This window comes from Protopterus annectens, chromosome 3.part0, assembly GCF_019279795.1.
Source record: "Protopterus annectens isolate FY-2018-M chromosome 3.part0, PAN1.0, whole genome shotgun sequence".
NCBI classification, from domain to species: Eukaryota; Metazoa; Chordata; order Ceratodontiformes; family Protopteridae; genus Protopterus; species Protopterus annectens.
This window is the reverse complement of record NC_056731.1, coordinates 1,233,799,758-1,233,823,358: the sequence shown is the minus strand read 5'-3', so window position 1 is coordinate 1,233,823,358 and position 23,601 is coordinate 1,233,799,758.

Sequence of the window (23,601 nt, the reverse complement as noted above, 5' to 3'; positions counted from 1 at the left end):
ATATAAGCATATTCAGCCAATGAGCCAACAAACATCATAAATATTAATGATATAATAAAATGTAGCCATGACCCAAAATTATAATCATTAGGAATGGCTAGATGCTGAATGAATACATTGCTGAACCATCACAAAGACCTTCAAAAACCCCCCAGAATTACCTAAACCAACCATTGTAAAGATTGCAAAAACCATATTACGGAATAGAGAATATGTTTAAAAGAAATACATAAAAAAATGCATCGCATGTATGGTACCCCAAAAACTATCCATATATTATTTTTGATTGTATATACACAATCAACCAACAGACATCCCCGGTAAACAAATTAGAAAAAATACAAAATGGAAAAAATAGAAAAAATACTACAGTATGTTGAACAAGGATCATGATCAGAATACAGGACAATGTGTTGAACAAACCCTCCATATCGTGATTATCCATAGTACCTATGATAACTATAAGTGTCATTATACACTAGACTGTGTTACACTGATCATCCACTCTAACTGAGATACCTGAAGACATGTTGAATATAACACATAAGTGGTCATAGCCATAATGTGTTATAATACCGGAATAGCCTATCAAAAAAAAATCCACAAGGGCTCTTCTATAACTAAAAGGACCCACCCCCATCTGGTAACAATACCACCTGGAGATAAGAAAATTAATAGGAACGGAAACCCTAACATAGGAAAAATATATAGGGTAGGCCCATAAAACATATGGAACCAATTATAAGTGGTCATTAAGTCCAGGGTAAAACAGACCCCCTAATGTAATGATCCAATATTTCTCTTTGTGATCTAAAAGGCCATGCCAGCCTTGTTTATTACTTCTGTCACCAGAGATACGATCAATGATCATGAAATTAAATCTAGCCTGTGGGTGTTTAAGAGTGTGCTGGTACAAAGCACTGGTCTCTTTGTGATTTCTAATATCACTGCGATGTTCATTCATACGAGATCTGAGTGCCCTGGAAGTTTGGCCTATATAGAATGCACCACAATGACAAGATGCTAGGTACACTACCCAATCACTACTACAGTTGCCAAATGTTTTAATTTTGAATATCTTGCTAGTATTGCGACTAGAAAATTCCTTAGATTTAGGCATATAAGAACAAGATCCACAGTGACCACAGGGAAAAGAGCCAAACAGCTCATCACCTTGTAAAGTAAGTTGTTTATAAATGGTACCTCCGCTAGCCATATGTTTGTAATGTGACAAATGTGAACCCAAGGTTTACCCAGCTTGTATGAAAACCAACATTGTGGACCCAAAACTGACCTCAACTGGTCATTGGCCAGTAAGATATTCCAATGTTTGTTAATAATATTCCTAACCATATTGATATTTCTTCCATAAGTCGTAACAAACCTGACAGGGGTACAAGATGTATTGTTATTCTTGGTTTTGTATTCCAATAGTTGTTCCCTGTTTATGCGATTTGCCCTACATCTGGCTAAATTGATGTCTTGATGGTCATAACCCCTGCTGGCAAACCTCTGGCTCAGATCAATACTGGCTGCTTGATATTCCTCATCCTTAGAGCTAAAGCGTTTTATACGTATGAACTGTGACACTGGAATACTTCTAATAGTGTGACGCGGGTGCAGGCTGGAAGCATGAAGCAAGGTATTATATTGTGGGTACTTGCGAAACACCTTTGTGGATAAGGTATAATCAAAGTTTCTAGAGACTGTGACATCCAAAAAATTGATGGAATTTTGGTCATGTGTAACTGAAAATTCCAGTCCCCATATATTACTGTTAAGATATTCCACAAATTCGTACAAATAACCCATATCCGCACGCCACACTAACCAGCAGTCGTCCAGATAACGTCGCCAGATATCCATCTCCACCTGATAGATGTTGTGTAAGGCGTCATATATCATGTACTCCTCAAAATAAGCCATGAAAAGATCGGCATAAATGGGAGCAAATGATGCTCCCATGGCAGTGCCTTGCAATTGCCAATAACACTGGCCTTGAAAGTATAAAACATTTTTGTTGAGTACATGTTCTGACATACAAATCAATAATGTATTGAACCCTGGTGTATAGAGATTCGCCCTATCTAGCCAATATTGAAGGGATTGTAGACCTGCCCAATGTGGGATACTGGTATATAGTGCTTTTACATCTAAGGTACACATGTACCAATCAGGTTCCAACTGAGTATCTTTGATAATCTGTAAGAATTGGGTAGTGTCCTGCAATCTTGACCTAATCAAACCTAAAAGTGGCTTAAGATATTTCATGAGGAATGCAGATAAGGGTTCAGTCAGAGATCCTGTTCCAGAGACAATAGGTCTGCCGGGTGGTTTAGTCAAAGATTTGTGAATCTTAGGTAAGAGATACAAAATCTGCTTGGAAGGTTCAGACACCATAAGTGATGACAAACATTTTTTACTGATAATCCCCTCCTCAAATGCTAACTTCAAAAACAAATCAATTTCTTCTTTGAAAACGGGTGTGGGATCTATGGACATATGCATATAACATTTTTTGTCCGATAGTTGTGTCAACTCTTCTTGTATATAATCAGCAGTGTTAAGAACCACCACTGCTCCTCCTTTGTCAGCTGAAACAACCACAATGTCTCTGTTGTTACAGAGTTGGTCTAAGGCCAACTTGTCATTCATGGTAAGATTACTTCCTAGCATGACATGCCCTAGGTTCTCAAAATGGAGGTCCCTCAAAATTGAATCCATGAATATGGAGACATGTTTATTCATGGGCGGTTGGAAAGAAGACTTGCCAAACCAAAAATCATCAGATGGGCCTGAACTATCCTCAGCAAAAAAACAATGTAATATTAAGAGTGCGACAAAAAACATGTAAGTCCTGAATAATATGATATTCCTGACAAAAAAATGAAGGAATGTAATTTAGACCCTTGTTCAATAAAGCTATTTGTTCCTGAGATAATACAGCATTTGACAAGTTTAATACATTCTGATTACAAGTTTGAGTTGACGCTAGCTCAGAAAGTTGTTCAGTAAGCCCTGAAACGAAACCTGTGCAGTTTGTTTTCCGGTGCTTCCTGCCCCCCCGGTGTCCTTTGCCCCTTCTAAAGGGGAAATTCTGTTAGTTTTCTTCCTATTGGGATACCCCCTATCAGAGGTCCCCTCACTATCAGTTCCTGAGGAATCATCCCCTGACGTACTGATTGGAGATTCACCCCTATTCTTCAGAATGGATCGAGGTCTCTTTTTGGTACGACTGGGCCCAGTCCTGACCTGATTCGTATCAGCAAACCTAACAGACCGGCTGAAGTCAAAAGGTCTACCCCGTTGATAATCCAAATAATCCCTATGAAAATTTTTGATTTTGCATTCCTTAATAGTTTTCTCATGTTCCATCAACTCATGGGAGAGTTTTGTGTGACTGTTGATTTCAACTATTTGTACAGATCTGTTTGGTGCGTGATTCATATATATTTTTTTGTGAACTTGATTGATGGATTGGCGCTATTGGGATCTTTACATCATTTATATTCCCTGATTGTTTCAACATAATTTTTTCGTATTTGGGCCTTTACACGGAGGAACTGCTGCTTCTTTACGAGGACTGGCTACACTCTGAAGGAGCGATAGATGATCGGCCGGTTACTGAAACTAGTGGACTATTAGTTTGAACTGTTTACTTAATATTTTTAATAACTGAAGTTTGATATACTGCAAGGGAGTACATGGTGTTCAGTATTCTCATTTGGACTTGAATTAAGTCATATGTACTGATATTTTTTATGACAAAACTTTGACATGGCTCTTTATTTGGAATAATGTTTGTTCAACATTGGTGCATGCACAGTTTATTTAGGCAACAATTTTGTGCTTTGTACTATGTTTAAATTTTAGGGTTTTTGGCACCAATTATTCAACATCAATATTAGACATCATTATTTTACGGTACTACCAACTGAATTAGGATATCATTAGACGGATGGTCAAAATTTTTTCTTGCATAGTATGTTTTGTTATATAATTCCGCATTGTATGGTTTTTTAACAACTTGGCCAGAGCATATCAGGGCTGGGGTCAGACTCTATTTTCCTATGATACTGGCTGTATGGTATTTAAAACATTTTTTTTTTTGAATTTAGTTAGCTGACCCACAGGCACTGTGCCACACATGTTCCTATTTTTTAGGACCACTTTATGGATGTGATTTTCATCTTTTTGTGTAATTTGATGACAACTTTGTTAGGCCAATGCCAGGTATAGATTGAGGCCCTTACTCCGACCGGATTAGTATACTGTTCTTTAGTGAGCAGTCTTAGTTCTGATTTACAAGTTTATTGGGGCTGGTGTTAAACAGTGGACTATTTGGTCTTCTTTTAAGCAAATTGTTTAAACCTAATTAAACTTAGTAACATAGCTCTTTAAATATAGTGGATGAATCTCTTGCCACACTATATTGTTCATGCATTTGAACATTAGGATATGATTATCATAGGGCTTGTCTGATCCCCTAACAGATTTAACCGCATGACTTTTTAGTTATTTTTATGGTTATCTTAGGGTTATTGCTAAGCCCTTTTAATACATCAACAGGACTCTTTATATTCTCAAAGTTTATCATTATGTTTTGATGGAAGGGTATCTAGTCTCTTTTTGATTCTGGACACCTTTTGTTAAGCTTATTTAAAAGTCTTTGTATTCTATATTTGCATCATGACTAAGGCATCCTGATTATTGCATACAAGTTGTTATACTTCTAAAATTGAACTTACACCCACTGCTTGGTCCCACATAATAAATGCACACATTTCCATCTGACTATACATGTGTTTTGTTTTCGGATGACTCATTCTCATCATATTATTAGTATCCAGTTACCAATCTTGTCGCTATTGTGTTGATGGTTTTTGGAATATACAACTCTTCTCAGGTGGGATATTGCTGGTGCTTCCTGCTGATTCGGTTTTTCCTTTGACCCTTATAGAAATTGGGATTTTGCATTACTGGGGAATCATCTTTTTGGTACGTCTTGGACCTTTGGTCCTCAACCTTTCTAGGAATTTGCCATTAGTATAATAGTTTTCTGTTTTCCTTCATATTCATAGGGTGGGCATTTTTGAACTTATATTCGCAGCATGGATCTCAACAATATTTTGTCTGGATTATGTGCTGATCGGCAGGATATAGGTGTTTTTGGGATTGACACCCTACCAAGCAATGATCCGGAAAATTCGGCAGAACCACTTGTGGTGGATTGTGACATGTTTTTTCATTCAGTTACCAAAGCATTTAAAACATTTAGAACCAATATTTGGCATCTTAAACTGTTCAGAGCTTATTCTTCCCAAAACATGGCTCCCAGGGGACTTCGGATACGTCTCCAACCCCTAGTGGGGAGACCAGATGAAAAATTGAATCAAGACTGGAAGGAAGCTCTACAGTTGGGATCCATGTCATTTGTGAATATTCTATTACAATATTATGAAAGAACGGTTGATTTGAATATACAAGACATAAAGACCTTATGTTCAGATGTTAACAAGTTCAAATCTTCTCCCAAATATCAAGATAATATTAAAAACTCTCCCATGAGTTGATGGAACATGAGAAAACTATTAAGGAACGCAAAATCAAAAAGTTTCATAGGGATTATTCGGATTATCAACGGGGTAGACCTTTTGACTTCAGCCGGACTGTTAGGTTTGCTGATACGAATCAGGTCAGGACTGGGCCCAGTCGTACCAAAAAGAGACCTCGATCCATTCTGAAGAATAGGGGTGAATCTCCAATCAGTACGTCAGGGGATGATTCCTCAGTAACTGATAGTGAGGGGACCTCTAATAGGGGGTCTCCCAATAGGAAGAAAACTAACAGAATTTCCCCTTTAGAAGGGGCAAAGGACACTGGGGGGGCAGGAAGCACCGGAAAACAAACTGCACAGGTTTCGTTTCAGGGCTTACTGAACAACTTTCTGAGCTAGCGTCAACTCAAACTTGTAATCAGAATGTATTAAACTTGTCAAATGCTGTATTATCTCAGGAACAAATAGCTTTATTGAACAAGGGTCTAAATTACATTCCTTCATTTTTTTGTCAGGAATATCATATTATTCAGGACTTACATGTTTTTTGTCGCACTCTTAATATTAAATTGTTTTTTGCTGAGGATAGTTCAGGCCCATCTGATGATTTTTGGTTTGGCAAGTCTTCTTTCCAACCGCCCATGAATAAACATGTCTCCATATTCATGGATTCAGTTTTGAGGGACCTCCATTTTGAGAACCTAGGACATGTCATGCTAGGAAGTAATCTTACCATGAATGACAAGTTGGCCTTAGACCAACTCTGTAACAACAGAGACATTGTGGTTGTTTCAGCTGACAAAGGGGGAGCTGTGGTGGTTCTTAACACTGCTGATTATATACAAGAAGGGTTGACACAACTATCGGACAAAAAATGTTATATGCATATGTCCATAGATCCCACACCCGTTTTCAAAGAAGAAATTGATTCGTTTTTGAAGTTAGCATTTGAGGAGGGGATTATCAGTAAAAAATGTTTGTCATCACTTATGGTGTCTGAACCTTCCAAGCAGATTTTGTATCTCTTACCTAAGATTCACAAATCTTTGACTAAACCACCCGGCAGACCTATTGCCTCTGGAACAGGATCTCTGAATGAACCCTTATCTGCATTCCTCACGAAATATCTTAAGCCACTTTTAGGTTTGATTAGGTCAAGATTGCAGGACACTACCCAATTCTTACAGATTATCAAAGATACTCAGTTGGAACCTGATTGGTACATGTGTACCTTAGATGTAAAAGCACTATATACCAGTATCCCACATTGGGCAGGTCTACAATCCCTTCAATATTGGCTAGATAGGGCGAATCTCTATACACCAGGGTTCAATACATTATTGATTTGTATGTCAGAACATGTACTCAACAAAAATGTTTTATACTTTCAAGGCCAGTGTTATTGGCAATTGCAAGGCACTGCCATGGGAGCATCATTTGCTCCCATTTATGCCGATCTTTTCATGGCTTATTTTGAGGAGTACATGATATATGATGCCTTACACAACATCTATCAGGTGGAGATGGATATCTGGCGATGTTATCTGGACGACTGCTGGTTAGTGTGGCATGCGGATTTGGGTTACTTGTACGAATTTGTGGAATATCTTAACAGTAATATATGGGGACTGGAATTTTCAGTTACACATGACCAAAATTCCATCAATTTTTTGGATGTCACAGTCTCTAGAAACTTTGATTATACCTTATCCACAAAGGTGTTTCGCAAGTACCCACAATATAATACCTTGCTTCATGCTTCCAGCCTGCACCCGCGTCACACTATTAGAAGTATTCCAGTGTCACAGTTCATACGTATAAAACGCCTTAGCTCTAAGGATGAGGAATATCAAGCAGCCAGTATTGATCTGAGCCAGAGGTTTGCCAGCAGGGGTTATGACCATCAAGACATCAATTTAGCCAGATGTAGGGCAAATCGCATAAACAGGGAACAACTATTGGAATACAAAACCAAGAATAACAATACATCTTGTACCCCTGTCAGGTTTGTTACGACTTATGGAAGAAATATCAATATGGTTAGGAATATTATTAACAAACATTGGAATATCTTACTGGCCAATGACCAGTTGAGGTCAGTTTTGGGTCCACAATGTTGGTTTTCATACAAGCGGGGGAAAACCTTGGGTTCACATTTGTCACATTACAAACATATGGCTAGCGGAGGTACCATTTATAAACAACTTACTTTACAAGGTGATGAGCTGTTTGGCTCTTTTCCCTGTGGTCACTGTGGATCTTGTTCTTATATGCCTAAATCTAAGGAATTTTCTAGTCGCAATACTAGCAAGATATTCAAAATTAAAACATTTGGCAACTGTAGTAGTGATTGGGTAGTGTACCTAGCATCTTGTCATTGTGGTGCATTCTATATAGGCCAAACTTCCAGGGCACTCAGATCTCGTATGAATGAACATCACAGTGATATTAGAAATCACAAAGAGACCAGTGCTTTGTACCAGCACACTCTTAAACACCCACAGGCTAGATTTAATTTCATGATCATTGATCGTATCTCTGGTGACAGAAGTAATAAACAAGGCTGGCATGGCCTTTTAGATCACAAAGAGAAATATTGGATCATTACATTAGGGGGTCTGTTTTACCCTGGACTTAATGACCACTTATAATTGGTTCCATATGTTTTATGGGCCTACCCTATATATTTTTTCTATGTTAGGGTTTCCGTTCCTATTAATTTTCTTATCTCCAGGTGGTATTGTTACCAGATGGGGGTGGGTCCTTTTAGTTATAGAAGATCCCTTGTGGATTTTTTTTTTGATAGGCTATTCTGGTATTATAACACATTATGGCTATGACCACTTATGTGTTATATTCCACATGTCTTCAGGTATCTCAGTTAGAGTGGATGATCAGTGTAACACAGTCTAGTGTATAATGACACTTATAGTTATCATAGGTACTATGGATAATCACGATATGGAGGGTTTGTTCAACACATTGTCCTGTATTCTGATCATGATCCTTGTTCAACATACTGTAGTATTTTTTCTATTTTTTCCATTTTGTATTTTTTCTAATTTATTTACCGGGGATGTCTGTTGGTTGATTGTGTATATACAATCAAAAATAATACATGGATAGTTTTTGGGGTACCATACATGCGATGCATTTTTTCATGTATTTCTTTCAAACATATTCTCTATTCCGTAATATGTTTTTTGCAATCTTTACAATGGTTGGTTTGGGTAATTCTGGGGGGGGTTTTGAAGGTCTTTGTGATGGTTCAGCAATGTATTCATTCAGCATCTAGCCATTCCTAATGATTATAATTTTGGGTCATGGCTACATTTTATCATATCATTAATATTTATGATGTTTGTTGGCTCATTGGCTGAATATGCTTATATAATGTTTGATGGATGGGACTTTGTTGTCTTGTCCTACACTGAAGAAGGCAATATTTGCCGAAACCGGTCTGTATTCAATAAAGGATTTACTATTTACCTCCACTTTTGCTCTTGCTGGTCTACTTGTTTGTTTTCTACATCAAAATGAACCATTTTGCAGTATCAAAAAAAATCACTATTAACTTATTAGCATTTTCAGAAGCTTGCACTACGTTGCAGTTTTCTGTTTTTTTTTCCATCTATTTTGGCATCATTTGCAGCTATGTCTAAATACAGGTCCTTCACCTACCACAAATTCAAAGTCATCATTGTCTTCATCACTATTGTTATCCTGATCATCATCTAATCATCATAGTTTCATAATTCGTGTTCTTTTTTTTCTTCTTAACGCTTTCAGTGGAGTTTCTGTACCTTTATAATCATCAATGAAACAACACACTATTAGACTATCATACTTTAATCTCAGCCCAGTTAGGAGGGATTTTACCATTATTGTATCAGTATGTGTAGTAATATGTCATCCTCATTTGTGTTGCATGCAGTACTATGGGAATTTTTTTTTTTAAATGTGTACTTTAAAAATCAAAATACTGATAATCTTTCACCAAAGTCTAAATGACAAAATTCTAAACAAGTATGGGCCAAGGTCTTCAACCCCCACATAGGTTCATAGGTTCATAGGTGTGTACTAGGCTAATGGCCCTAGGGCCTTTACAAGCCTGGCCCAAAGGATTACCCTGGCATCATGCCACCCAACCTTAGTTCCCAGTGCCTCTGTCAAGTAAAGCCACTGGAGTGATCCCTGGACTGAATTTTTTATTTCCCATCCACTCGTCAAGATTTCTCTTGAAGAGGGGAAGTGATGTGCTCTGCTTGACATGTATGGGAAGTCTATTCCATAGCATGGGCAGTCTCTGGGTTAAGAACCTGTCCCTCCAGCATGTTCTGTTGATTGTGGTAATGAGGTTGTGGTCTCTGGAGCATGTGGTGTGGAGGGATTCCATATTTTTTCTCTTAGGTTGTAGTATCTCATCCTGTGGTTACAAGTTTGCAAACCATAACTTTTGCTGCACCAAATTCTGCCAAATAGCATTAAAAACCAAGGCTTCATTTGTATACAACAAATCTTTATATGGTTTCCATACCTCTCAGCCTCTTAGAGTAAGGAATCTGGACAAAGCCATAAAGAAGTGGTACAAATAGGGACAATTTTGAAATATTGATCTTACAAAGTTAGAAAGTTGATAGAATAACAGATTTTGCATTAGCATGAACCTTCTGAAGGGTATGAAGTCTAAAACTGAAATGTCTGTCATTATTTCCTAACTTCAATCTTTAAATGTTGGGAGGGTGGCCTAATGGTTAAGGTGTTTGCCTTACAAACACAAGGTGCAGGGTTTGAGTCTCACAAGGGATAATTGGCTAGGCTTAAAATAGCTCGCAAGGGCAGTTAGCCTAGTACTAATCTATGAACCTATATGTGTGTATATATATATATATATATATATATATATATATATATATATATATATATATATATATATATATATATATATATACACACATGTATAGGGGTTGGGATGGTGGCCTAATGGTTAAGGTGTTTGCCTTACAAACACAAGGTGCAGGGTTTGAGTCTCACAAGGGATAATTGGCTAGGCTTAAAATGGCTCACAAGGGCAGCTAGCTTAGTACTAATCTATGAACCTATGAACCTATAATGATTTGTCACTAATTTGCCAGACAGCCACATTTTTATGAAAAATGGAGCAAACATATAAGGCAAAAATCTGGACATTCTGTAGAAATCTGTACAGCTGAGAGGTATGATGGTTTCTACCAGATACAGTAACAGTTTTTTTTCAAATCTGACATTTAAAATACATACCGTTAAGAAAGAATATCAGAAAAGCATTGAATATAACTTTGGACTGCTATTCTCTGTTTCAGATATCACCCCCAATACATCCACATCTCCATGATAGGGACGATAAGAAAAGTGAGCTAACTTTGAACAAGTTTACTAAATGTTACCACTTAGTGGTACTGCAATTTTACTAAATATTGTTACCACTCAGTGGTACTACAATTTTACTAAATATCACTACTGCCGACTGACTGCAACTCAGATATGGGTCATCTTCCTCCTCCTCTTTTCTGATAGTCAGTCACAGAATTCTTTATCTCCAAATGCGTACAGCTCTCTTTCAACCTTCTCTGTCTTTTATATCATTTAGACTCTTCCAGTGAGGCTGCATTCAGGTGTTACATCCTATGAGTTTTTCAGTTAAGAAAGGAGCACTACAACTGATGAGTAACAAAAACAAATATTCCATGCAAATCAATAAAAGACAATGGGTATTCTTCACATACCAAGTTTAAAAGCATAAAAGCATGGGGAGTATATGTATTTAACTAATACAGTAAAAAGTAAAAACAAATTGCCTTTTACTCTATAAACACTCGAAGCATACTTAATAATGTTAGTCAACTTCATGCTTGGATATCTGCTCAAAAACCTGAGATTATTTCCCTTACAGAAACATGGCTTAAACCACAAAACCTAGATAAGGACATACTCCCTCCTGGATATAATATAATACGCCTCAATCACCCTAACTAAAAAGGAGGAGGGATTGCAATTGTATACTCCAACAACCTCACTTGTACATACCCAAAGCTGCCTATACCTTCCTTTTCTCCCACAGAATTACTGGTAGCAAACCTTAAGCTCAATGACTATACTACTATTATTGTCTTATCTATCTACATTCCACCAGGGGACAACATTCCATTATTGGAAAGCATTCTCTATCTCTCCCAAAACATCCCTAATGAATTCATCTCCTTGGGGATGTGAACATAAATTGGGAAACACCATTCCTAACTCAACATACCATATAAATCTGTATGGCTTTTCACAACTTATCTCCCAGCCTGCTCATACTAATTACACCCATTCTACCAGTACACTCATTGACTGGATTCTTGTCTCAAATCCCTCTAAATACTATAGTCCTGAAGCGCTCTCTGACTCCCTGAGGGTCCACTCTCCAATAAACGTACTTAGGCATACCTCCCACTTATCTAAACCACATAGATACATAATCTGTCATAAATTATCCAGATTCAACCCAGAACATTTTAATAATCTCTTACTCAGAATAAATTGGAACTTCCTCACCCAGCTCCCACTTGATGAAGCAGTTCAAACTTTTAACTCAATGTTCCTAAATATCTTAAACTCACTAGCCCCATTAGGGAAAGTAAGTATAAAAGCTACTATATTCCCTTGGCTATCTAAGAATACTCACACTCTCATAATAGCCAGAGACAGAGCCTGGAAAACATGGACCCAAGCTAAACTACCAGCAGATCTGCAAAAGTATAAATAATTGGGAAATAAGACAAAAAAAGTTTATTGATAAAGATAAAAAAGACTTCTACAATAACCCTCCAGCTGCCCTAAAATCAGATCCAAAAAAATTCTGGAATGCCATAAACCAAATACTTCATCCTGGTAATCCTACTTCACCTAATCCATCTCCTGACAAATCTCCCAAAAAGACTGCTAACTACTTCAACGCCTATTTCATTCAGTCAATAGCCAAAGTTTCAATCCTAACCTAAAGTACTCCAGTAACAATGTTCCATATTGCTTGGAACCTCCACCCACAGCCAACTCTGCAAACTCTTTTTTCCTTAAAGCAGTTCCTACTGCTTACATTAAAACCCTTCTTTCCAAACTAAAACCAGGCTCTGTTTCTGTTGACAGTATCCCATCTTACTTTCTTCAGATAGCTGCTCCCTCTATTGTTTTGCCAGTATCTATTTTAATCAACCGTTCCATCTCTGAAGCTATAGTACCTGCTATCTGGAAACAATTTTATACCATACCTATTCACAAAGGTGGCAATTCCACAGAACTCTCCACCTTCAGACCAATAGCTATCATCTCCCCATTGTCTAAAGTCTTAGAAAAATGTATGCATACACAAGTAATGCAATATCTTATACAGGGCACACTCCTCACTCCCACTCAGCATGGTTTCTGACCCAAAAATAGTATCACTACAGCTCTACTTTCCTTTCTCAACATCATTCCTATAGCTAGAGATAATCATAAACCTATCTCATTCTTATTCCTTGACCTCTCGAAAGCCTTTGACATTATCTCACATCCTCTGCTACTGGATAAACTCTCTGATCTCAACTTCTCTACTACAACAATATCATGGTTCTCCAGCTATCTCACTGACCGACAGCAATCAGTAAGATGTCACTCTTCATTATCATCTCCTCTTCCAGTGAAAATAGGTGTTTCCCAAGGATCCATCCTTGGACCACTACTTTTCAATATCTTCACCAACTCACTCTACTCCTATTGTCCACAATCCTCATTAGTCCAAATATGCAGATGACTCCACAGTTATCACCATTGCTAACTCACCCTCTGAACTTCTAACAGCTACCCAGTCTTCTTTCAACTTTGTTGAAACCTGGTTCACCGATAATCAGCTCATCCTTAATTCAAAAAAAAAAAAAACTGTTACTCTTTCTCCCCACAACTGTTACTCATATCAAATCTACTTTTCAAATAAAATCACTAAATCACACTCTCATAGTTGCTGATGCTAGTACTAAACTCCTTGGTATAACCATTGATGATCAGCTAAAATTTGACCTCCATATAAATAACTGTATCAGGAAAACCCATCAAAAACTAGGACTCTCTATAGAAATAAAAAAATCTTAACCCCTCAATCTAGAACCACAATCACCCATGCTTATATTTTGCCATGCCTAACATACTGCTCCCAAATACTCACAAATCTTAACTCCACCTTACTTGGCAAACTGGAATCAACCTATCACAAAATAGCCAGATTTGCTGCACAGCAAACCTACAAATCTCACCACTGTATCTCCCTCAGACATCTAAACTGGCTCGAACTACCACACCTTCTACTCCTCTCTCAGCTCCAAATTATACACTCCATTATTTATTCACCATCCTACCGTCCAGCACTAGGCACCATAATCTCCCACTATGTCCCATCCAGACTACTCAGGAGCTCCACCCAAGACCTTTTACAAATCTACAAGCCCAAGTCCAAAATAGGAACCATTACATACAGCTACCATCCTTTTATTGCTTGGAACAAACTCCCACAAGAAGTTAGATCACTTTCACATCCTAACGTATTCAAACTAGCCACTAAAGAGTACTTAAAAAGTCACTGGATTTGTACCTGTTTTCAGCCTCCTTGAATATACCTTTACGAAATAATAAACCTGACTTCCTCTGTCTTACCATCATTTCTTCTCCTCTATACCAAAGCATTTGCAACTTAAACTAGTCTACTTCATAATGTTTTACCTAACACAATCTCCTTTCCTTCTGCTGCAGTATTCTTCATAACATTTTTATAGAAAATTGTAACTGCATATATATGCTAACTGTTCTACAAGTTTTATTATGAATGATTATAATGTTAACTGTGTTTGTAACGGTTATATTTTTTGTAACTATCTTTTGGAGCTTTTCTCCTCAGGCCTCTGCTGAAAAAGTGCTTTTGCTCAGTCAGGCAGTCCCGGTTAACAAATGTAAAATAAGTAAATAATAAATAAATAAATAAATAAAAGAAAGCAGACGACTTTTACATATAAGGTAGTCATTATACTGTGGCAGTGTTACTTAATCATTAAACAGTGTCAGACAAAAGGCAATCCTTCAGGTAGTTTGAAGAAAGTGGAACGTTGCAAGATAAACGAGAAATATTGAAAACTTCAAAATTTAGGATTTCTCCTTGTATAAACTATTGTTGTTTTATATGCCTGATACATTTAAAAAATGGGAACTTTTTAGCCCTTTTGTTCTGAAAGTTCCAAAGGAATGTATGAAATGAAAACAGGAATACATGTTTGAAAAATAGAAGTTATGTTCTTACCATAACGTTCCATGTTAGTTGTCTTCTTCTCACCTTCTTTCTTGCTGGATGGGTTCGGAGCCGACCTCGGCTCCGACTCGGCCACTCTAAAAGCTCGAGAGTTGGTTCCACCGGCTTGAGGCTGCCCCTATATCCCACAATGCTAGGTGTGAATTACCTCAGATCTCGTTTGTGAGCTAGGCCCAGCTAAAAATACAACCAGAAATACTGGAAAGGGAGTCCACCTCTATAAACAAAGGGAAAGAGGAAAGGTGACCTAAAGCCTGATCCAGGAAAATATGCACCGCAGAGCATATAGCTATAGCAAAGAGGTGGTAGAAAGAGAGGTCATAATCAAACTCCTCCAGGTCTGTCCAGGCCAGGGAGAAGGAGGGTGGGACGCAAGAAAGAAGGCGAGAAGAAGACAACTAACATGGAACGTTATGGTAAGAACATAACTTCTATATGTTAAGTTGTCTATCTCGCCTTCATTCTTGCTGGATGGGACCGTGTCCCTAGCACCTTGTCCCGGGTGGCCTAACGGAACAGACTCTTGAGAACAGTGGTACCAAAGTTAGCTCTATGCCTAGAAGCTAAATCTAACTTATAATGTGAAATGAAAGTGTGAGGAGTAGCCCAAGTAGCCGCTGCACAAATGGTGTCAATAGGCAGTCTGTCTTGGAAGGCTATAGAAGTAGCCAAAGCTCTGGTGGAGTGGGCCTTAGGTTTGTTAGGCAGCTTTTGGTGTCTAATTTCATAAACAATTGAAATCAGAGATGTTAGCCATCTAGATAGCAATACCTTAGAAACAGAAAGTCCCTGTCTGCCTACCGCATAAGAGACAAACAGCTGGTCAGTTTTCCTGAATTGTTTGGTCCTATCCAAATAGTACCTTAACTGACGATGAACATCTAGCCAATGCAGTTTTTGTTCAGACCTATTAGAATATTTTGGAAAAAACACAGGAAGGTCAATGCTTTGATTAAGGTTAGAAGCAGAGGCTACCTTAGGTAAAAAGGACGGGTTGGTTCGTAAAGATACCCTGTCTTTGTGTAACAACAGATATGGTGGTCGACAGCTGAGTGCATGAAGTTCTGAAACTCTTCTAGCTGAAGTAATAGCTACCAGAAAGAGAGTCTTCCATGATAGCAATTTTAAAGAACAGGAAGCTGCAGGTTCGAAAGGGGGGAGAATCAAAGAACTGAGAACTAAATTAAGGTCCCAAGGAGGAGGAGGATTTCTTATAGGAGGTCTGAGTAGAAAAACTCCCTTCAAAAAGGCTTTGCAAAGCTTGTGGGACATAATGGCAGACTCTGAAATGCCCACATGAAAGTTAGATATAGCTGCCAATTGAACTTTGAGAGTAGAAGGAGATGAACCTGCATGAAAGAGTTCAGCTAGAAAATCAAGAACCATATGGATGGGAGCAGTGAAAGGATCTAAGTCCCTTCCTTGAGCCCAATAGGCGAAACGTTTCCACTTACTCAGATAAATCTTTCGAGTGGAAGATTTGTGGGAAGCTATCAAAATATCTCGAACAGAGTGAGATATTTGAGGAAGCCTGGCTAAGGTTGGAACTGGAGGAACCAAGCAGTGAGGTTCAGAGAGGGGAGGGAGCGATGTAACTGACCCAATTGATGGATCAAAAGATCTGGAACTAGGTCCAGATGCCAAGGTTGCTCCAACAGAAATTGATGTAGAAAGGGGAACCAAACCTGTCGAGGCCAGTAAGGAGCAATGAGGATCAATGAGGCCTTCTGAGCGATAGCTTTCTGTATCAGTTGAGAGATTAGTGGGAAGGGAGGAAATGCATACAGAAGTCCCCGGGGCCAAACTTGGACTAGAGCATCTCTGCTGGGCTGGTCTGGTAATGGGAATAGTGTGAAATAATCTCTGCACTTGCTGTTTTGGGGAGTAGCAAAAAGGTCGCAGCAAGGCTGACCCCACTTGAGAAAAATTTCTCTCACAACAGAGTCTTTCAGAGACCACTGGTGAGGCATGAGGATAGCTCTGCTCAACTTGTCCGCGATTTGATTGGACTTCCCGGGGATGTGCGTTGCTATCAGAAACCGCTGAGAAGAAATTGTCCATTGCCACAGTCTAAGTGCTTCTCGACATAGGGGATAGGACCTGGTTCCGCCTTGTTTGTTGATATACCACACTACAGACATATTGTCCGTCTGGATTGCTATCGTTCCCAAGGGAAGAGAGTCTTGAAGGGCTTGCAACGCTAAAAGCACTGCTCTCATCTCCAGAACATTTATGTGCAAGTGGCATTCATCTGGTTGCCATGTGCCCTGGACAGTTCTGCCCTGATAATGCCCCCCCCCACCCGATCAGGGAGGCATCCGTTGTCAGAGTAGCAACCGGAGGGGAAGGAACAAAGGGTCTTTCCAATAAGAGCTGAGGGGAAGACATCCACCACAGAAGATGATTCTTGCATGTTTGCGTAATCATAATGGTGTGGGACATCGGAAGTTGCTGGTATGACCATTGTGTGAAGAGCATCCATTGAAGGATTCTCATGTGGAATCTGGCTAATGGAAGCAGAGGTATGGCAGCCGCCATAATCCCCAATACTTTTAGAACTAACCTGGCTTTGACTTTGTTGCTGCTGAAGAGGAGCGAGACCAGTTTGTGTATGTCTGTTATTCTCTGATCTGTTAGCCTCGCAGACATGTTGACTGTGTCTAGATTTGCGCCTATGAAGGTAATAGTACGACAAGGCGACAAAACAGACTTTTCGCAATTTATTGAAATGCCTAAGTTTTGACAAATGCGAAAGGTGTAGTCCCTGGCCATTAGAAGAAGATGCTTGGTGGGAGCTGTGAGGAGCCAGTCGCCCAAATATGGAAACACCTGGAATCCTTGACGTCTCAGGTGAGAAGCTCCCACTGCCATGCATTTGGTAAACACCCGGGGGGCAGTGGTGAGACCAAAGGGCAGGGCCCTAAATTGAAAATGACTGGTTCCCAGCCTGAAGCGGAGGAATCTTCTGGAGCGTCTGTTCATTTTTATGTGATAGTACGCATCCTGAAGGTCTATAGAGCACATCCAGTTTTCCTTTCCCAATAGGGGAAGGCTGGACTGTAGCGTGACCATCCGAAATCTTGTTTTCTTGACCGACTTGTTCAATATACTGAGATCCAAAATTGGTCTCCAGTCCCCTGTTTTCTTTGGAACTAAAAAGAACCTGGAGTAGATTCCGGATCCTTGCTGGTCTGCTGGAACTGGTTGAATTGCTCTTTTTGCAAGCAGCTTTGAAATTTCCAAAGCTGCAAGATCCCTTTGAGCGGGTGGAACATCTGGAAGGGATTTTTTTGATTGGTTTGGAATACGAACGAAGGGAATGGAATAGCCTTCAGAAATGATGGACTGTACCCACTTGTCTTGAGTTAGGGATAGCCAGGCTACTGGGTACAGTGACAATCTTCCCCCGACTGCCTTCGAAGGTGGACAGTCGGGCAACACCTCAGGGATGCTGAAAGGGCTTATCGGAAAAGGTTTCTCGATTGCCCTGGTTCTGCAGACCCCCTCTGCCTCTGGGGTGACGTCTACCATTATTGTTCCCTCCTCTGCCTCTGGAGGGGAACCGACTCTGTGCGTCAGGCAAATTCCCTTGAGATTGTTTGCGGAACCACATTTTCCCACTTTTCTGGCCTTTGGGGTAAGGTCTAGAAGGAGTAGAAAAATGGACTCCGACGGCAGACAGAGTTTTGCCATCCATCTCGCACCTAGTCAAGGTTTCTTTCACTTGAGGACCAAAGAGAGATGATCCATCAAATGGGGAATTAGTGAAAGATGTTTTAAAGGGGTCCGCAAAATTGCATAGTCGCATCCAGGCATGCCGGCGTAAGGCGACACCTGTCCCTGCGGCTCTACTCGCTCCATCAGCCGCATATGAAAGGAGGCGCATGGAGGAGTTAGCTATCGAATTCAGGGTAGTCAGCTGGGTGTTCATTTTGTCTTGAAAATCTGCAGCTGTAGGATCCTTCAACATCTCACTCGCTTCCTTGATCAAGTCTCTCTGGAGACGGGTGAAATGGCATAGGTAGTTCAGCGAACGCATTGCAAAGGTCGCTGACGAAAACATCCACTTCCCATACCTGTCCATAGACCTAGATTCTTTGTTAGGGGGATGAACAGGCACTGAAGGATCAGCTAGTTCCTTCTTGGTGGCAGCAGCTACCACCATAGCATCCACAGTAACACCTTTGGTCAGAAATTGTTTGTCAGTTGGTGCTGTTATAAATTTTGAAGGTCTCCTGGGGGTAGGGTCCACTGAGTCAGGAGCCGTCCAGGCTTTCTTTGCCACCACCTGCATGAGGGGATCAAAGGGGGGGGACACCCAGGAGGTGGAAGGGCGAGAGCCAAACGCCTCAAGATACACAGATTCATCCTCCGAAGGGTTAAGGGCTGGCCAATTTCCTCTCTGTTTCAGGATCTCTAGAATGTCCAAAGGAGACATCTTCAGAAGGGGAACGGGGGGAACCCTCGGAATCCTCTAAATCTGTGTCAGAGGTGACAGACTCAGGTGAGTCTATGTGCTTCCTCTTACACTTTCTCTTCCTAGGGGGCTCCCCTGCCAATTCAGGGGAGGCCTCGGAAGAGGATGAGATCCCCACAGGGGATTCTTGAGGAGCTGGCTCTCTGCGGTCTGGGATGAGGGAGTGAGTAGACATAACCTGAGGCACCGAAGAGGGAGGGACGGACGGAGCCAACTGTGGAGTTGAACAAGGTTCCAACACACTCCGCATGACCTCGAACGCACCCCTGTCAGGCAGAGCCAGAGGTCCCCGCTCCGAGAAGCTGCGAACCTCCCTCGGCACCCACAGAGATGGCTCCGAGCCCGATGTCGGAGCCGAACACACCAGCCGAAGCACCGAGAGGAGAGAGGAGGGGTGGGACAAGGGTCCGATGCCACTCACCCCTCGAGCCGACGAGGGAAGTCCGGCACCGAGATTCTTCAAAAGAAGAAATCGGAGCCGACGACGGAGCCGAAGACAAATGTATCGGCTCCGACGCTACCACAGTCTCGGTTCCGAGGTGCCCCGGCTCCGAGCTCAAAGGAGTCGGAGGAGGAATATTTAGAAGAATAGGTTGAGGCATCGACTGATGAGTCGGGCTCTGAAGCATTTGGGCCAGTGCCTCGGACTTTAGAAGTCGACTCACTACCCTCTGGAGGTCATGATCCGAGAGCCTCGATGACCTGGAGGAGTGAGATCTGTGGCTCCATTCAGACAGCAAGGGAGATGCTGGAGCTGAATGAACAAAGCCAAGGGATGGTGACCTCGACCTCTTTCTAGATGTCGGCTCCGATGGTCTGATCGGAGCCGACACAGGAATCTCCAATACCTCGGCTCCAGCCGGAGCCGAGGGAACCACAGAAGCTGTAGTCAAAGACTCATCGGCTCCAGCCGGAGCCAATGTAGCAGTAGACTTCGAAGCCTTAGGCCTCGACTCAGAAGCTGGAGTCGAGGTCTTAGAAGTCTTGGAAGGTTTTCCCGAGGTAGCAGATAGGGAACCTTCAGGCTTAAGCAAACCCCTTAGTATGAGTTTGTTTTTCCTTTCCTGCAGGACTCTAGGGCTGAAGCCATGGCATACAGCACAAGAGTCCTGCAGGTGTAAAGGTCCCAGGCAGTACACACAAGAAGTGTGACCGTCTGTCAGAGACATTTTCTGACAGCATGAGTCACACTTCTTGAAGCCTGAGACCTTTGAATCCTTGGACATTTTCAAGGAACCGAAAGTGTAACCACACACAAAAAACACACACACACCGATTACACTGTCAGAAATTTAAAATAAAGCTTCTGAAAAAGTTAGCTTATAGATATAAACCCTTACCAAAACACATACACACACTGTAAGGGATGGAAGGGCCCGAAGGCCTAAGGAAAGAACTTATTAGTTCTTGAAGAAAGGGGCTAAATAAGGGTAGAAAGGATAAAATATCCACTACACTAAAGGTAAAAGAGAAAAGTCTAAGCTAAAGGAAGTTTAAACAGTTATTAGACTAATCTAATTAAAACTGACCTGGAGCCGGTAGAAAAACAACCTCGATCGCTGTAGCGGCAAACGAGATCTGGGGTAATTCACGCCTAGCATTGTGGGATATAGGGGCAGCCTCGAGCCGGTGGAACCAACTCTCGAGCTTTTAGAGTGGCCGAGTCGGAGCCGAGGTCGGCTCCGAACCCATCCAGCAAGAATGAAGGCGAGATAGACAACTTAACATCCTTTTTTTTTTTTTTTTTTTTGCTGCAGATACAAACCCTTCTCCTCACAGCCATCTTTAGGCACCAGTAAATCCTACAGTCACTGGGGGGCCCCCAACCACTGCAAGTCATCTTAAATTGATTTCAATTTGTCAAATGTCAAACCAAAAAAAGCTAGTACAGCAGTCCTGTATACTTACTAAACCAGGTAGGTAATAATAACTATTAGTTATATCTCCTTTAAAATTCAAAAATATTCTGGTTATAGTAACAGTGTTTTATCAAGTAACAAACTTCACAATTCCATTATATATTTTACCACTGACATAGTGCCCCTACCTTAGTAAACCCTGTTAGTGGACATTCTGTCCACTAAAATTAACAACATAGCCAGCTTTAGGTATCCGCAATACCCATGGCTCCAGGGTCCTCCTTAATTCTCCTTGACTGTTTGGGGTCCCCACAAAAGCTGTCAGTGCACCTTGGCATCTAAGAACAGCTGATGTTTCCAATCCTCAAGGATGGTTTTCTCTTTCAGGCAATTTTATAAGTACTGGAAGAACACCAGATACTATAACATTCAACGTCTTTGTTGAAAAATTCTGCTCAGTGCTAAAAATAATGGCAGAGTAAAGGCTCACAATCAGAAACATAGTTTTAAGTAATACTCTAATTCACTTGAAAAGTGTATGGAATAACACCTTTTGCATCAACATGCATTTTTTGGACAATAAGAAATATGAAACTGATATCTGAATATATTGACTGCCTGTAATCCTGAATGATTTACCAACAAACATTGTATGAAGGACAGAGCAAAATTATGAGGCAAAATCAGGAAAGGTCTCTGAAATTTGTGACATTGATAGGTATGCATTACCTCTCATTGAGTTAAATAAAAGTGACTTATCCCTGCTGCTGTTTTGTGACTGATAAACAACAACCACTGATCTGGTGTGGCAGTACAAGTGTAGCACGATGTACTGCTATTTGTGAAAATAAGGACAAAACTAGTATTGCTGTGGCATGTGTGTGTGTGTGTGTGTGTGTGTGTGTGTGTGCGTGTGTGTGTGTGTGTGTGTGTGTGTGTGTGTGTGTGTGTGTGTGTGTGTGTGTGTGTGTGTGTGTGTGTATTTAAAAAATAAAATATCACAGATTTTTATCTGTGCACACACCTAACATAGCCAGGACACACATATAATTCTTCTGGGTATCAGTAAAAATGCAGCTAGCAAGTAATAACATTTCAAAAGGAAAGCATACAATATAACACAAAGCAGTCAAATACTTAGATCTTTGATTAGTCTGGTGGCCTCCCATTCCCTAGACTGTATAAATGACTATAACAAGGCCCCCTTAATCATCCTCGACTGTGTGGGGGCCCATAACCTGTTGCTGGCTGGGGAAAACTGAAGAGAAAAAAAATATTATTATTAATTTTCTAATTACATCCTTTAACCTGAACAGGGCTGTGACATGACCCTGTTAGGATAAAGCTGATATTTGCCACTGCTCTCAACTGCACTAATTCTAAAACCATAACAGAGCAATACTTCATTGGCCAGGTTCTTGTGATGGTATGTGGATTACTTGGTTAAAAATATTGATATCCAGCAAACTATAATACTTTTTGACATTACCCAGTAAAATAGTAATGCATTCTGATCCATTAATATGAATACATTGTGGATGAACTATCAGTGGGCCTACAGTACCATAACCAGTGACATGACTATTTCAGCTTCCCAAGTGCCAGTCCTTCTTAAATTATTTATTTTGACTTCAAGACCTTCAGAACAAGAAACCATGTTGCAGGAGTTAGCAGCGTGTTCTATATCACATGTAATATATTCTGCCTTAGGAATTCTGAATTTGTCTACAAGCAAACAGACTCTCTCAAGCAAACAAACAACCACACAGTGTTGACATCTGTCATCAGAGATGGATTTGGAAAGCATTTTATGCTTTTAAGAAACCACGAAAAATCACAATGAAGAAAAATACAAAATGTTCTGGGGAGTTTGAGCATTTTAATATTTTTGCAAAGTGGCAGAGGATGAAATCAAACCCCAGTCAAGAAAAAAATTCTCGCAGTTGTATTGTGGAGGGTTATAAATTGTAGGTATTGTTTTGGAGTGTGAAACCAACATGCATTTGGAAATGTCAGCATAAGTTTGATGTTAACGTACTTCATTCTATAAGCTGGAATTTTGGTTAATATATCATTTGAAAAAAGTCCCTTGATTTGATGCAAAAACGAGAGTTTTTCATCAGTGATTGCAAATTATGGCTGCACACTGAAAGGATATTGTGTCTGAACTATGATTTATCGCCAAAGTTACGTTAATATCTGTGCACTTCTTATATTATTACAAAGGCTGGAGTAATCTACATCAGCATTTATCTTAATTTTATGTATGGAACTTTATGAAATGGGACCCCAACAATGTCCTGTACTAGAAAAATATAATGTGACAAGAACTGGTAACCTTTGAATACCACGTAAC